Raw genomic sequence first — 15,233 nt, forward strand, 5'->3', positions numbered from 1 at the left:
AAGTTCTTGGGAATATAGAGAACTCACCCAGATGTTTCTTAAATCTGTACCTCCAAATAGTATCTTACTTCTCCTACTCCCATCCTGAGGAGTAGAGTGTAAGAAAAAATTCTAAATATGCAACAAGGAATATTCTGAAGCCGAGAAAGTTTAAATCATGTGTGAAAAGCGATATAAAATTATTACAGCAAATGTAGTTATAGAACTTAAAAAGGTCAGGTGTTTTCATGTCTTGACCCAGTTTTGTGCTCTCTCTCTCTTTCTCCCCTTGCTACTTTCTGCTCCATACCTCTGTCTCTCTATTATTCATAATAGTAAGTATTCATCTTGAAAAAAGATGACTGTATATTTTACTGTAGAAGTGAGAGGTAGGAGATTTCTGGCTAAGTGATGCTGTGGAACAAATAATAATTTTGATCACATAACAATACTCCTTTTAACACATCATCTTTGTTCACATTCTAATCTCAAATGATGCTGTGTTTATTTTTATCCACTAGTCCAACAAAGCACAGCAGTAAAATAGTCTTAATTGTAATCTTTGTCACCAGGGATTCGATATGAGAGAATAGAGCTCAAAGCTTTAAAATATCTATGTAATGATATCTTTTTTTGTGCATCTTACAAATTCTCTAATTCCTGCTGAGAATGTGTGTGCACTAACTTTTGAAACTGAGTGTGCAAAGTGGAGGATAGGAGCCAGGAAGCTTGATTGAGGGACAAAACAGTGAATGTGTGTATTATTGTTTGATATTCTGGGTGTTTGCGGCCCTCTTGCCAAGTCTGGCTTCCTAAGTCACACAGAGCTCTCCAGTTAACTGGCTCACCCTGCTGTTCCCAAAAGATAAGGAAGAGTAGCTTCGATTGTGATGCTGACCCAGCAGTGTGAAAGAGGGCTGACAACACATAGCCCTGGCGCCTGCGGCAGAAGAGCACCCTACTTGACAAGGGTCACGAATCCAAAGTGATATAGATGCAGGATGTGTCTTGTCTCAGCAGCTACCAGCCACAGTGTTCAATGCCAGCAAAAAGAAAGGTGAATAAGTCTCTTTAGTTCCTATTTTTCTCTTGGAAGATCCAAAACACTGAAGTCAGCTGTTACTTTTGTATTGGTTCTTTTAAATAAGTAAAAGATATCATTAGCATACTAAAATTTTATTTCTAAGTGACAAAAAGGTAAAACAGGAATGTGACGAGTGACATCTTTGGGCAAAATATGATTATCTAGGGAGAAAAAAACCCCTTGAGTCACACATTTTATAAAATAAGTTTTGGGATAAGTTTTTTTCATGGAAGACTTAATTATTTAATAAGAAACAAATGTACGCACAAAATAATTTATTGAAATAGAAACTGACAATTATAGAGTGGTTTTTACACTGGATTTGAGAAAAAATCATGATATGGTGACTAAAATGAAAATATAGGGGAATGCGTGGGTAAGCATTACAGTACTTAAAATATAGTTGTCCTTTTTACGTTCTCTGTATTTCTAAAACCAACGATACTACCAAACTCTACCTATTCTATGATTTTCTTATGTACACATACTTATGATATAGTTTAACTTATTTATTAGGCACATTGAGATATTGACAACTAGTAATAAAATAGAACAATTATAACAATGTACTATACTAAAATTTATGCAAATGTATTCTCCCTCTTTCTTTCAAAATATCTCATTGTCTTTTCAACTTTTCATTTTAAGGAAGCACTCGATGCTTTTTCCTTGCATATCTGAATTGCCAGAATCTCTTCTCTGGTGTTTTGAAGTCATTATTCAGTAAAATAAAGGTGGCTTGGACACAAGCACTTGCAAGACTGTGACAGTTGATGTGATAGCTAAGATGTCATGATGGGCAGTACAGACAGCAGGGGCATGCCGATCAAAGTTGATTCACTTACGAGAGGGACACAGTGGAACAGCACCAGATTCCATCACACTTCTCAGAATAGTGCACAATCTCAAACTTATGGGTCGTGTACTTCTGAAAGTCTTCCTTTAATATTTTTTACTCCATAGTTGACAGAATAGCCTTTGTTTGAAGTGCTTGCTTATTTTTATAATGAAAATAATGCGATCATGGCTAATTTCAAGCTACTAATGTGATATTAAGCCATATGTACAAATGTTCAAAAATTTACACTCAACTCTTGCAAATCTATAGAGGGTTGCTCAGCATACTGGTGGTTCAGACATTGTTTTGAGCTGTTGTGGTCAAGAAATGCATTTTGAAGAAATTGAAAATTGGTTTGTTGCTAATGAATACATGATATGAAACTAGTTTTGGAATGGGTAAAGTCCTGTTAATTGCAGATAAGGATTGGTTATGAGTTCAGACTAGAATTAGAAATGAACTTGAGAAAATGGTCTGGAAAAAGGAATTTGTAGCATTATAGGGATGGAAAGTTAAGATGTTGCTATACTCCAGAGAGGGTGTTAAGTGATAAAAGATGGCTCACAATTCAGTTTTTAACTGTACACCATTCTGGTAGTGTGATGAAATCTCATGGTATCCTACTGTGCCCCTGCTGGTATTGGAATCATCCTTTTGTCCAGCGTATCCAACACTGCCCACCTCCTAGTCACCTAGTAGCCATCTTGGTTGGCAGTGTTTTGCTGTATGTGGTGGGAAAATATTAAAGATTTTTTCCAGTTCTAAGCCAAGATTATAAGGTAGTGAATTGTGAAGATGAGACTAGAGAAAGAAGGGAATTGAGACCTGAATTATGGAAGGTAGTTTTCATCCTATCAAAATTCAGGCTCCCTGGAGAGAACACTTGGAAACAGAGCAGTTATTTACTTATTTGGTCCTGCTCTCAAGATCAATATGTGTTAGGAGAATGAAGAAAACAACTTGGGCAAGGAGAGCAGTTGAACTGCAATGTAGTTACAACAAAGACTTCAGTCAATCTTTTGATTATTCAAGATAATTTTGGGGTAATTCTTCAGTGATGTCTCAGACTGGGGTGAGTGAAGTTAGTCTTTTTGTTCAGACAATAGGTTATTAGATATGAGCTTTTCCCAGAAAGGAATGTGACCTTTAGGCATTTTTCTTTAGTCAAGAACAAGTCCCAGAGAGGGACTAGTTGATACCTGTTGACTACCAACATTCCAGATTGCTGGAGAAATAAATGCTACAGTCTTGGAATAGGACCTTGGGGGTTACATAACAGCACTTTTTCTTAAAATACAGGATAATTAGAAGCTGTGGGTATCTCTCAGTGGTACAGTGCTTTTCTACTATTTTTGAGGCTCTGGGTTTGATCCCCAGCAAGACCCACCCCTGTCCATTTACAAGATGGGTAAATTTATGGGAAACAATTACAAGGTGGAAATGAAACTGGAATGCAAGACACACTTGTGAGATACTTTTTAAAGGCCAGATGTTTTATTATAAAATCATATTTTCTAGTTGTGTTCTGTTTTTTCAACATATATTCATTTTCTCATTTTGATTCTTTTACTTTCTAAAATATTAAATTTTTAAGCATTATGCTTTTTTTGGATGTCTCAGCTATTTAAAACACTTAGTGTATAGCTCTCTTGCTTGTTTTCCCAGGGTATCAGTAATGACGGTTTATCTCACTGTGTGTTTAGTGATATTGATGATGAGGCCATTTTTATTTGATCATAAGATAATAGTAGGAATCCTGCAGGCCATCATAGAGAAGGTTTGCAATTGTTCTCTTGGGCAACCAAGTGTCCTGCCAATCTGAGGTCCCTTCTAGGATCCCCAGCTCAGTGTTGGCATTTCTGGTTCATAGCTCACCCTGTGGCAGTCTTATGCTTTCTGGCCTCTGCTCTTTTCTCTAGATTCAGTTAATTGTGCTTTGCTTTAGTTTTTGAGGGGACAAAAGAAGGAGTTTCCTTTACTTTCAGAGAATCCACTTTTGCATTAAACTGGCTGTATGGAGGAGGTGCTTATTCCATAGTAGGAGGACACAATATAAAATCTAACCCACCGTAGTGCTGGAGATCAGAAAAATTGGGGATGTGTTATGAAGAAAATGAAGGCATGAAACAGGAATTCCCATCTTCTGGATTATAATGCTGGAATGATATGGAGAACCAAAATATGAAAGTGAAGAGAGGAAGTCATATTTTCTTAATAATTTGGGAGGAAGGTAGTATGCTCTACTGTTCTGTATTCTATCCATGATATGCAAAAGTTTAAATACTCAAATATAAACCAGTATTAAATTTGTACGCAAAAATATTTCAAATAATAGCTTGCACAGCTGTCAGGACAATTAGGTAACCTACAACAAGGTTTTCATATCCATTACTTCATTAAACCCACAAAGCTGCCCTGAGGAAAAATGCTTTTAATTAGATTTTTATAAAATGATAAAATGGACTTTCTCATGATAATTTAATTCCTCCTTTAAAATTTTAATTTTCTATACAATAAAATTAAATTTTCATATAATAATAAAAGGTAAAAATCAATACTGTAAAAATGAAAAACATTTTAGGAAGATGCAGGATTATGGTCCACACATATTTGGCTAAGTAGAGAGGCAACAACGAGGAGTTCTGTGATAGACTGAACACCTATTAGCATGACAGCCTTTGGCAAATTTCATGTCCTCTCTGAATGTCAGTTTGTCTGTTATACTCACCTAGGAGATGGAGATGTTAATTCCTGATTGTACACAGTCTTGAATAATACAAAGTTACCATAGGATAAGTTAAGCAATTCTTGGAAACTAGTGTATTCTACAACAAAGCAATACATGTGAAGTCAGAACTTCACAAAGACAGTGCATGTAGAGTCAGAACATAGTCACATATGTTATCTTATTTGGCCCTCTCCTAAACTGTGTTTGCTGAAATGGTCAGTCTATCTGGAAAATACAGAAACCTTACTCAACCTCTCCCAAATACCATGACTTCACCCAAACATTTTTGTAGTTCTCATGATTGTCTGTAATTGATTCTTCCTCAAAAAACTTCCATGGTACTCTGTACCCTTTTTTGTGACACTGTTTAACATTTAGATTTTTTCTGTTTACATGTCATTTCCCGCTTCTAGGCTGAAAGCTTCAGGATAACAAAGACTATATTTATACTTGGTTAGTTCCTACACTCTGTCCTTTGCAGAGAGCATGAAGTTCAATACATATTTTTTCCATTGGATTCTATAAAAACAGTATTAATATTAATGAACTTTCTCTGAGATATTGCCAGTGTAGCAACCTTTGATATTATACATAAAAATGTAGGGTAAATAATAAAATCAAGGTTAGTAAGGTTCTGTTTCTGATTTATCACTATTATGAAATAATCTCAATTAATTTGATTACATCCATACTCCTTGACATGTTGTTATAGTTCTTTATGTCCCCATAATGAAATTTTATCATTGCAAAGCAATAAAAATTTACCCTGTGATCTCAGCATACATATTACTAATAATCCTCTTTAAAGAAGACCTAAATGAAATAGATTCCTTGACATCAGTAGTATATTTTGCCAAATTTCTATTATTAGTTCCTTCAGGGTTATTCTCATCAAAATAAGTGGTTAAATTCTTTTTTTTCCTTTAGGGTAGGAATCTTTTTGTAAGAGGTAGACTTTTAACAACTTACAGTTACAAAGTAATTAGAAATTTCCCAAAGTATTTTTGTTACAAAATAAAGGCACCCATATCCAAAGGCAATGACAACAACAAATGCTAACAAAGATTCAGCAGAAAAGGAACCCTTATACACTGTTGGTGGGAATGCAAATTTTCCATAACCACTATGGAAAGCAGTATGGAGATTTCTTAAAAAGCTAAAGATAGAACTGCCATATGAACCAGTGATACCACTCCTGGAGCAGCTACCCAAAGAAACATAAGTCAGGATACAATAGAGACCAATATTCATTGCAGCATTATTCACAATAGCCAAACTATGGACACAACTCAGATGCCCTACAACTGATGAATAGATCAAGAAAATGTGGTATATAAACACAATGGAGTTTTACTCAGCCATAAGGAAAAATGACATGTAATGGATGCAATTAGAGGACTTGATGTTAAGTAAAATAGGCCAGGCTCAAAAAGGCAAAGGCTGCATGTTTTCTCTCATATGTGGAAGATAGAAACAAAAGATAGACATATACACAACAACAAGCATGATCATATTCAAACTCATATGTAGAACATGTCTGTGATATTGGAACTACTCTACAGAACTTAGTGAAAGAGGGAAAGGAAAAGAGAATGATACAGCATCAGTAATATCATAAAACATAACATCTGTAAAGGTAGAGGATATAAGGATGTGTACTGAAAGCTGTTGAAAAATAGGGATGGGAAGTAAAGGGGTAAGGGAGAGTAATGGAAGGGGTTGGGGACCAAAGTGAAGTATACCCACAGTGGGATACAGTGAGACATCCCTTTGAAGATCATTTTAAATATTAGTAATGAAAGACAGGACTGTAAAATAGGTACAGTGTGTGTTTAGGGGGGTGCTAGTAGGAGGAGAGAGGAGTGAAGGAGATTAAGCTGAGGGTATGTAGTTGAGGGACTTAATATACGAAATAGAACAAAGAAACCTCTTGCAATTGCTTCAAGTGGGGCAGGGAGAGGCTTGAGGGGGAGAGACGATGAGGGTGTTTTAACCAACTAATTGGAATTGCCACTATGAATCCTCCCATATAACAAATATATCCTAATAAAAATTTATAATAAAAATAGTACATGTCAGTACAATTATGTACAATAATGTACATAATTATGTACAATAGTAGTCTTACATAAATTGTATCTAGTACTTCACTGAGACACTTGCTCAAAAGGCCCTGGCCAAATAATACCTCAAACAAAACGCTCAACCCAACATTGTTTTCATCTCACTGTTAATGGAGCTAGGTGCAGAAAAAGAGGGCACAGGCAAAATTCCAGCTATTGGAAATATTCAGAACTAACTAGACTATAAACAGGAAGCCCAAGTGTTTGTTTTTTTTGTTTGTTTTCTGGTACACTTCGCCTGACTTATTATTCAATTAGCCAACATGATAGATAGATTGTCACAATGGAAGAACAATCAATTAACATAATGGAGAGTTCACTGCATTCTTTGGATTATGTGTCCTGTCATAAAGCTAGTTAGGAAATTCTGACATTCAATAAAAATAGCCTCCATCATTTGCAGATAGGAAGATAGTTATCCATTTTTTAAAGTTTTCATTGGGCAACAATACATGACTGATAAGCTATAAGTTACATTGCTTTATCTCCAAAAAACACTAGCTTTTATGTTTATAGGTTATTCACTGCTTGAGTCAAGGTTGGCCTTGTTAAGTGGTTAAAAGCAACTTTATTTCAGCAGTATGTACTTACTTTATTCTAAAAGAATAAAATGAATAAAGAGAAATACATTTTTTCTTGGTTGTAATTTATAAAATTAAGCTGTTTTGCTGATGTAAAATATCAATACCTCCCCTGAGGCCATGCTACCTCCTTGGATATTTCATACCCCTACTTCTTAAATGTGTCAAAATTACAGCACATCCCAAATTTGTCCAGAGTGAAAAAGATGAGCAATTGACTGCTCTTAACTGAGTCTTCTCTGGCAATATCACTGACTACATTGAGCAAGGAAGCCCAGTCACAAGTGACATTTTATTTAAAGGCTAAATATAAAATGACTCTCCAAGGCAGGTGATTGCTACTTTCACATTTGTCGGCATGAAGATAACTCCCTATCCCTAACATCTTTCTTCTTAAGGGCCTGATTTAGTTAATTTGCTGAGAATGGTGTTCATTATCTAATGAGTCATGAGAGAAAGATTTCTGTGGTTACAGGTAAACTTAAAAATAAGTATGCAGAAGTTTCAGGTGCAGAGTGTGGTGAGAAAGTAAATGATGATCCACCTATGTGAAGGTCATAGCAGCTTCACTGCATACTTTGAAGACTTTCTGAATGGTGTTGGCTTAGGTAGCTATTCTTAGGTCCAATCATAGGTTATGTGTTGTGGCTGTGTACATAATATATCTGGCAGATGTACCACTGAGTACGCTAAGCCGAAGTTCATGGTGTCTTTCTCCAGTGCACCTGATTGCCTATTCTGAAACTCTGCTGAGGGTATGATAGTAATAATTCCACTGTGTTTTCAAATTTTTCTTTCTAAGCATCTTTGAACAAACATGTGGAAGTGGTAGTTAGGATCTCCTTCATATTTAAGGTCAAGTCAGCATAGCACATTATTTATATTTTTTAGCCACCCAAATTAGGATACTTTCACTCTTCCATCATTTCAATAAAGATATGAATTTTTAGCTGTCAGTTCATTGGTACCTTTAGAAGTGACCTTGGCTTTGGCTCTGAGTGCATTGGATTTGGTCAACTGCTTCTTGCTGACAGCAGAGAATAGTGTATCATAGGTCAGTCTCCAAGATACTTCCTTTATAGACTTTGCCTCTGGGAAGCCCATATTGATCCATGCTGCAATTTGAAATTTTCCAGTTCCTTTGAGTTAATACCATCTGGATTCTATGCACTCCCATGAGATTCACAAACATTATATATTCAGTACCAAAATGATGTAAATGTGTCAGAGCGCAGGTTCACATTACCAAATCCTTGAACAATAAATGGTTTGTCTCCATACCTGGCACCATTCCTAAAATTCTCATCTCAGAAACTTACTTGATGTTTTCAATCTGGTGGAAAACAGCACCTCTAGCAGCAGAGATGCATCTATGGGTGCCTTTTTGACTTGTGGGTTTACCTGTAACCTAGGCATGTGCATTAAATAGTGTGTGCTCATTCTGACATAGATGCTAGTGATCTAGAACATCTCCCACTCATCTGTGCTTCAAACTCAGAGCAGGCACATCAATGACAGGACCAACAGAACTATTCTTTGCTAGCTCTACCGGAAACCTTCTTGTGAGTTTTCCCAATTTGTTATGTTAAAAATTCCTGAGCTTGAACATCCCCTCCCTTTAGCACTGTCAAATGGTACTTCTCTGTAGCCTACATGTCATCAAAGAAGCCAGCACTGTTACTTCATCTACACTTGTATGATAACTGATACTTGTAGGGTGTGACATGCAGGTTAGGCTGGGCTGGGTTGCCCTCAGTGACTATCCAGGAGCAGTTTCCAGGAGTGCTGGGTGGGGAAGAAGAGCTCGTTATAAGATTCCAGGGCATCATGATTTATTGCTTCTCCTCTCTCTTGGGTTTTCAGCTTCTCTACCAGCTTGTCCTTCATGGTACTGGACCCAAGGTCACAGAAATTCTCCACTATCTTGAAGAAGTTGGAGTCAACTTCACAGTCTGCCGCTATGTTGAAGTGGCTAGACCATGACTGGAGCCTGGCTGTGTGGTGAGGATGGAAGGCTTTTGGGTCCAGCCTAGCAGAGGGGCCAAGTGGGCAGCCAGCCAGCCCAGGAAGCTGCTTGGGAAGGCTGCAGTACTTTGTCTTGGACATGGCAGTGGGAGGAGGCAGCTGCAGGACAGGTAGGTTCAGAGCCTGTGGACCAAGAGAGGAAGGGAGGGAGGGTCTGGCTCCATACCCTTTTAAGCAACAACTTCATCCTTGAGGTTTTTTTTTTTTTTTAATTGCATTTGAGACTTTTAGAAAAATTTTGGATTTTGAAATAGAGGAAGTCATTCCAATCAATCCAATAATAACACAGATTCCCTTATATCTTTCATCAATCTTCCCTCAAGGGTAACAATTTACATAGCATAGAGAAATATCAAATCAAGAAACTGATATTGGTGAAATATCGTTAACTAGACTATAGACCTTTCTCAGATTTCATCACTTTTCACATATACTTATTTGTGTGTGTATGAGTGTGTGTGTGCGTGAGTGTGTGTGTGGTGTATAATTCTATACAATGCTATTCCTAGTCTAGTCTAGATTTTTATAATCACCTAGGAATGCATTTGGAGTGATTGCTGATTTATCCTGTTTTAACATATTTCTGGATGGTTAAATACTTAAACTGAACAGAGTTATATATATTCAACTGGACTGTAATCTCTTATCCAAGTAGGAGTTACCCTATTATTTCACCAGTGCTTACACTGGTATGTGATATATAGGTTTTAATAAATAATTTTATTTGCTTTTGTCTCCAAAAATTACAGTCTTTGTACACTAAGGCTACTGCAATAAAGTGCCAAAGATTAGGTGACCTAAACAACATATATTTCTACACAGTTCTCTCTCCATGGTTCATAGGTGCTCATCTTCTCTTCACAAGAACTCCCCTCTCTCAGTCTCTTAATCTTATATATAATTTTACAGGGAGATACTCTTCTTGGTACTTTTGGGTCCAGGCATATGGCTGAATTTTAGTTTACTTATTTAAAGACCTATCTCCAAGGCCTTTGGGCCACTAGTGGATATTATTGTTTCTTCCCAAAGAAATGTAACACATTCTGCATCCAGAGTAAATTACCCAACCACTGAATGGGTTAACTTATGGCTTAACTAATGGTTAACTAATGGCTTAACTCTTGATGTGGTTTTATTCTTTTTGTTCTTTCCTTTCAGAGAGAAAACTTGAAAGAAAATAAAAATTCATTATGAAATTTAATTATTAATTAGCTGCTCTTGTTAATTGAGACTATTTTTTTTTTAAAAAAGATCAACTCTCTTTCTTCCACTGATGGCAAGACTCCATCTCAACCAATAGCTGGATGTGGTATTGTGTGGTGCTATGTGCCTATCATCCTAGCTATGGCAAGAAGTAAAAAGTAGGAGGACTGAGATCCAGGCCAGCCTGGGGAAAAAAGTGGGACCTTATCTCAAAAATAACCAGAAGGGCTGGAGATGTGATTAAGTGGTAGAATACCCACCTAGCAAGCACAAAGCTCTGAGTTCAAACCCCAGAACGGCCCTCAATTTTTTCACTAAAAATTATATGCAAAAGAGGAGTTAGCTCATAGGGAAAAATAAAATGGGTTTATTTTTATTAGTGTCCTATGGGGTAATAGTAATAAAACTAGCAGTTATCTTACAACCTAAGGAGGTATGTGAAAATTCACCTGTTACAGAGCATAGTCACACCCTGTACTATCAGGTAAGACAATGTATAGAAATGGCATAATAAATTCCACTAAAAAGTGTAAAAAAAGCAGGAGGAGGGGGTGGTATATGAAAGAACAATAGAGGGGATGAGTTTGATCCAAGTATAATATATGCATGATTGGAAATATCACAGTGAAACCCTTTGTGTAATTAATATATGCTAATAAAAATAACGGCAAAAATAAGTAATAAAATGTATGATAATTCTACTTACAGATTTTTTAAAAAATGATTTTTAGTTCACTCCACTTTGCACTCCAAGAAAGCTGGAGTATTAGAACTTGAATAAACTGGCTTTAGTTACGGTTCTAGTTATCAAACTGTTCTATATGTAGTTTGAGGAATAAAAAAATTACATCTTTAGAGACTCTAATGCTTTGCTTGTGAATGCTGTGATTCCTTAACCTAGAATGAATATTTTAAACAAGAGCTGCAAATCAATGACCCTTTGTTATGTAAGTAGACCCACACCCTCCCCACACAAAATAAGTTGTTAAGAATAAGTATGCTGTATGCCTGTATGAAAAGTTCATAATGAAATCCATTTAAAAATTGCAAGAAAGATTAAAAACAGAGGTGGGGAAGGGGGATTAGAAAGAAAAAGAGGGTGTGAATATGAGGGAAATATATTACATGCATGTATGGAAATATCACAAACCACTCACATTGTACAATAAATTAATTCATTAATTAAAAATGTCAGAAAATGATTTAGTTTCATTTATACAACAAATATTTTGAGAATTTATCATGTTTCAGATGCCATTCGGTTTTCTGGGGAAGAAGCACTGAACTAAACAAACACAGACTTGCTCTCATTGGACATTTTTTTATTTCTGCAAGTATTAACTTACGAAATTTAAGATGAAAAAATTACAATCTTCCATCTCTCATGCTGTCCTGTAAGTTTCATGATGCCAGGTTTAATGACTTTTGCCAGGAGTCTAGAACAATACCTGGCACATATTAGACTCTCATTAAATATTTGTTGAATGAAAATGAATGACAGAACTAATTTTGGTTAAATTTCTCTCATATAGTAAGCATTTTATGAGACCATGTAGATGTTACTGGGTAGAAGTGGAAAGTTGGTACAGTTTTGTCACAATAACAACAAGAAGTCATATTTTCTTTCTTTTTTTTTTGGCTCTATAGGGAATCAAACTCAGGGCTTCATGCTTGTTAGGCAAGACTGCTATCATTTGAGCCACACCCCCAGCCTGTTTGCTTTAGTCTGTTTTTGACAGGGTCTCATGCTTTTTCCTGGGCTAGCCTTTGATGGTGATCGTCTTATCTGTGTCTCCCAAGTGACGGATATTACAGATACGAACCATCACATCTGGCTTGATTTTTAAGGTATGGTCTTATCCAGCTGGCCTCAAACCATCATCTTGTCTCCACCTCCAAGTAGCTGGGAGAAATATTTTTTTGACCTCTATCACTTGCATAAGCCAAATCTTCCCATGTCTTCTAAATTTTAGTCATCTTTTTGACATTCCTCAGAGTATGTCCCAAATATGGATAAATCTCTCCTCTAGAGTTACCACCTAACTCTGACAGACCATTCCATTAATGACCTAGGTATATTCATTGACGTCCTGTACAGGTGAAGCTGCTCAGTTATGTTCACCATTGATATTACTGCTGGGCAATGAAGTGGTTTGTGTCAGGTGCATGCTCCCCTATAATTCTGAGATGCATAGGCTTCTCCTCCCTCACTTTGCATCACAATTCACTGCAGGAGCTCCAAAGTGGTGCTGCTATTGCTGTGTGTCTCTCAGACCCCTTTGGAGAAGAGTGTCAACAGATTGTGCCAGTACCACTCTCTTCACAGAGCTCTCCTTGTAAGAGCTGGAAGGCATAGGTGGGCCTTGCTGCTCTCTCACAAGCTACTTCTCTTCCTTGTGTAGAATGATGCTCAGATATGGTGAGTGCAGAATGGTCCATGCCCGAGTCTCCATTATAGAATTAACTCCATGAGGCTCAAACAGTAAAGAAATTGTCCAAATTTACAAAACTAGGATATTACAGGAGATACTATTGTTTTGATAACGGGGAAAGAATTTCTAATCTAAATTCTGTCATAAAAATCTTGCCATCTTCAAAAACTTATTTTTTCCTAATTTCTGAAAATTGAACATTCTTGTCCTTGAATAAGCGAACCACCTATATAGGTAGCAAAATTGTAAACATGAAGATACATTTGTAGCTTCTGGCTGCATCTTATTCTGTTACAAATCAGGCTGAATAAGATTGGTAAGAATTCATTAAGTACTTACTATACCTGGTACTGATGAGTACAGAAGGATAAGACAGAGTTCTTATTAAATTGGGATTTACTTTCTTTTGGAGGGAGAAGAATGCTCAATTTTCACTCAGATATTAGTAGAATATACAGCTATATATGTGGTATGAGTTTTGAGGGTTTTTTTAATCTCTTGGTGGTGGTGGTACTGGGGTTTGAATTCGGGGAATCCTGCTTGCTTGGCCAGTGCTCTACCACTTTTTTGTGTGTGTTGGTTATTTTTAGAGATAGGTCTTGTGGACTATTTTCCTGGACTGGCTTCAAACCATGATCCTCCTGTTCTCTGCCTCCTGAGTAGCTAGGTTTATAAGCATGATCCACCAGCACCTGGCTATTTTTGAGTTTTAAGATCCACTGAATCTCGTAACTGTTCCTTGTCCTGCATGCTTATACAAAGATTATATTAGGAGAGATTCATTTCTATTTTCATCAGTTCAATGCAAGCTTGGCACAAAGGAATTGACACATTAAACTTTTCTTTGAAGGAGGTTTTCATGGTGATAGACACAGAGAGACTTGGAGCTATTTTCAGCACCCTGGTTTTCTGTAGGGGTGGGGGAAAAGAGAAGGGTGAAGTTGGGTAGGGGTTGAAGGAAAGTTGTGTTTGCAACACAAATTCAATAAAAAACATTTCAATATAGATAAGATCTGGACTACTTAGCATAGAATCGAAATTAACATCATAACATGGAGATGCCCCCAAATCATAAGATTCTAGAATCAAAGTGTTTCCATCATTTAGCTTTTTTGGATCTGTGATCTTTGGCAAGTCACTGAAATGTGGCAGGCTTTCTCATTCTGATATGCAAATGGAGGAGGCCTCTTGGTCCATTTCTAAATCCCTGTGATTCCAATAGTTGGGTTGTGAAGACAGACTGAGAAAATGATCAGTGTTGGCTGGAACAGTGTATAAACATTATGGGGAGGATAAGTCAAGGACCCTAAATGCTTCTCACTTTTTGCTACAGGGATCTTAACTTGAGAATAAACACATCAAACCCTGTGCATCTGCACTTTTTTATTTCCTTCAGGCTGAGGCTGGGATTTTCTCACTCTGGTCTCATAATATCTTGCATCAACCTCTATTGTTTCTTTGACACTTAAGTATCTATATGTATGTCTTTTCACCACACTGTGAGTTTATCAGAACAGATACATCTTAGTTTTACTTTGAATCCACAGGTCCAACAATGAAGAGTGCTTCAACATAACTGGTTGAATGAATAAGTCACCGACTGATAAATTTTATACTCTGTGTTTTATAATGGAGACAGTGATCTTGTTGGAAACTGAAGGAACTTTCGAGCCCAAGTATGTTTTAATACAATCTTGCCTTCTGTTTTTCCCATAATATACTTCAGACTCTGGTAAATCTTAGTGACAAAAGAAAACCCCAAAGCTCTACTAGTAAAGAGAAAATATTCAGACCTAAAAGACCTCAAATAGAAGATCAATAGTCTGTGAAGGCAATTATCTAATTTTTCTGGGTCACCCTCACCTTTATTGCTGGAAGAACTGGCTTTATTTCAATTCAGTCATAAAGCCAGTGGGTTATTAGCAAGAAAACAGGCAAGCAGTTCCTCCACTATAGCTATAGTTAAGAACAATTATGGTATTAAGTTCATAGATACTGAAGAGATTAATAGACTTTTCAAGGAGTTTTATGGACAATTATATATGAATGATAACTGCATTATGTGTTAAGGGAAAAGGCCATATATCTGCATTTCCTTCAATGTGAACAAATTTTAGAAGGAAAAGAAACCTTCTTGAATAAAGCTATTCTTCCTACTTAAAACTGCCAAAGTCCTAAAAAAGACTAGGTAAGGTCAGTATGCAGCTAGCTCCATTAATGCTTTGCATTAAAGGTTTCAT

General features: G+C 36.6%; 1 long non-coding RNA gene and 1 pseudogene across 1 annotated transcript in view; one reads left to right on the plus strand and one right to left on the minus strand.

Moving 5' to 3' along the window:
• Positions 1-14,963, plus strand: part of LOC141420726 (uncharacterized) — a 37,152-nt gene extending 22,189 nt beyond the window's left edge. The window contains exons 2-3 of the long non-coding RNA XR_012445281.1: positions 9,197-9,468; positions 14,541-14,963. This is a non-coding gene — a long non-coding RNA (uncharacterized lncRNA). The remainder of the gene's footprint in view (positions 1-9,196; positions 9,469-14,540) is intronic.
• Positions 7,878-9,059, minus strand: LOC109674795 (glutamate dehydrogenase 1, mitochondrial-like; annotated as a pseudogene).
• Positions 14,964-15,233: the final 270 nt, after the last annotated feature.

The sequence above is a fragment of the Castor canadensis genome, chromosome 1 (assembly GCF_047511655.1).
Source record: "Castor canadensis chromosome 1, mCasCan1.hap1v2, whole genome shotgun sequence".
Lineage (NCBI taxonomy): Eukaryota > Metazoa > Chordata > Mammalia > Rodentia > Castoridae > Castor > Castor canadensis.